This window comes from Penaeus monodon, chromosome 4, assembly GCF_015228065.2.
Source record: "Penaeus monodon isolate SGIC_2016 chromosome 4, NSTDA_Pmon_1, whole genome shotgun sequence".
Taxonomy (NCBI): Eukaryota; Metazoa; Arthropoda; class Malacostraca; order Decapoda; family Penaeidae; genus Penaeus; species Penaeus monodon.
Window position 1 is genome coordinate 53,030,942 of NC_051389.1, and position 2,500 is coordinate 53,033,441.

Consider the following 2,500-nt stretch of genomic DNA (forward strand, 5'->3'; position numbering starts at 1 on the left):
TGCAAGCTCCATGCCATAGGTTCACCCCCAGCCTTTAAAAGGTCATCAGGGATATCACATACAGCTGCAGCTTTTTCATACTTCAACTTGGAAATTGCCATCCAAACCTCAGCTAGAGTGGGAGGTTCCTTAATGATGGGTGGGTCGGGCACAGGTATTGTGATACCACTTGCATCCAAGCTAACTGTTGGAGGGTCTACCTGATACAGCTACTCAAAATACTCAGCCCAACGTTCACGAATCACAACATGATCTAAGGTGATCTGCCCATCCATTGAGCGGACTGCAGTCATCTGCGAGGAGGGCTTAGAGTTCAGCTTTCTCAGGGCTTGGTAGACAGGGCAAACGTCATTTACCAAGAAATGGCCTTCAACCTCCTCAACAAGATTCCTGGTGAACTGTTCCTTGTCCCCTCTCAAGAGTATCCAAGCCCTACGCACCAAAGAGCAATGCAAGTCCTGATTGCCATTTTGCCAAGCCATGCGGCACTCTTTGGTGACCTCAATGTTTTCAGGGAGATTAAATTCTGTCTTGCCCACAGGTGTACGCCGATGGACTCCTGCGCTGCTTTGAGTGCTTGAAGGACCCCCACAGAGCAACTGGGTCTGTCAGGTTTTCAAGTTTTGTGAATCAATGAAAGCCACAGCAAACCCCTGGGCACACTCCTCCTCCCTCAGTCTGTCCATGTGAAACACCCTAGAGTGGCCACTGGAGGGACAAAGAGTTTTGAAGTGGACCCGTAGGGTAGCCATACCAGCTTATGGTCAGTGCCACAGAATTCGGCACTCCGGTAAATCCTGCAATTCTAGAGGATCCTCTATCAAGTGCTGACAAGAATGTGGCCGATCTCCTTGGCCACAGTATCCGTATTGCTATACCATGTCCAGGAATTTGGGTTGGAGCACTGATACCAGGAGCCAGAAATCCTCATTCTCTGGGACCTAGCAAAGTCCTGGAGAAGGAGGTTGTTCTCACTACTGGGATCAGCTACTGAGCCATTGGGGCTGATAGACATCTTGTAGCCATCTTGATCACAGCCAGATACCGCACTGAAGTCGCCCAGAACAATGCGAATGTCTCGGCGGTGGCAATTGTCTGCCAAGGAAATGAGTTTGTCATAGAACGCCTCTTTCACATCGAGTTTGCTAACATTGATAGGAGCGTACACAGCAATGAAGCTAAAAGCATGCTTCAGTCTCAATGCCATTATATGCTCATCAACCAGTGTTACCTCAGCTACTGACGGTTGAAGTCACCTGGAGATGGCTATGGCTGCTCCCTGGAGATGATGACCAATGCTGCTGCCTGACCAGAAGTAGGTGTACCCAACCATACAGATCATGCTGCTGCCAAATCTTCTCACCTCCGAGAGGGCAGCCACCTCAACTCCTAACCACTCCCGTACCCTCAATAGCAGAGGTACCCACTCATCCTGCTACAAGGACCAGATGTTCCAAGCATCTACCCGGATAGCTTGCCTGAGGTTAAACCTTGGGTGGTCACTCTGGGTGGATGTCACCTCTGCAACTCCCACTGATGCTGCTCCAACTAAAGGGGGTCGGCAGGCTGTGGGTCTCACCGTCCACCAGTAGGGTTCCCTAGGGCTTTGCCCCACAGGCCTCATGGTGGGTTGGTGCTTACCAGGGCGCATGCAGACAAGTAACTCTCGTTCCCATCCTGTGCCCCAACATTTGCCCTCCCAGCGGGACCCACAGCTCACCTCACTTGCTGGGTGGGAAGGACAGCACCCCTACCACAGCATATCCATTTACTTGCATCACTGCCAGTGAGTTAACTGGGGGGAGGAGGGCTGGCAAGGCCCACCTTCCCCAAGCCGCCTATTAACCCCAGGGTGGCTAAGGGGCAGGAGTTGGTACAGAGCTAGGGTGCGTCCACACGTCTGTGGGCTATGGCTCCGTACCTCCGAGGGCTCCTACTGCTCCGAGATCCCCCACGGTTTAACCTGGGACCGCAAGGTGCCCAGTTTCCATGGATGGCTACAAGGAGGCACTGCAGAAGTCTCAATGACAGAGAGGCTGGGAACTGGCAGGGGTTATTTTTGCAGAGCTGCTCCCTTTTTCACACTAGGTTAGCTAGCGGTGGCAGCTGTAAGCAAGAAGGTATCAGGCACTTAACACTATCTTGGCTATCACACCTTGCTTCACATCACCCTGAGCATGAAGCACCCATCACCCTGAGCATGAAGCACCCACCCACAGCTACTTTGTTGCAGGTCTTTTGCTCAACAAAGTATGTTGGTCTAGACGTGGGTATGAAATGTCTCACAACTGTTTTGCAACAGTTGCTAGACATTTTTGGATTTGTTGAGCAATAATGTATCTTGTTCTGGACTACGCTTTATTTTAACATTAGCAGACGAAATATATGTTAAATTAATTTCAACAAACAGTAGGGATTCAAGTCATTGCTATCAAAAGAGATAGAAAAAGAACAAAAGATGATTATGATTATTATCTTTTTACCAATAACAGAAATGAGC

At 50.0% G+C, this 2,500-nt stretch overlaps 1 protein-coding gene across 1 annotated transcript in view; it reads left to right on the forward strand.

The window, feature by feature from the left end:
• LOC119572323 (DNA-directed RNA polymerase I subunit RPA49-like) overlaps window positions 1-2,500 on the forward strand; it is a 21,357-nt gene that overhangs the window by 12,896 nt on the left and 5,961 nt on the right. The gene's annotated exons all lie outside the window — the stretch shown is intronic.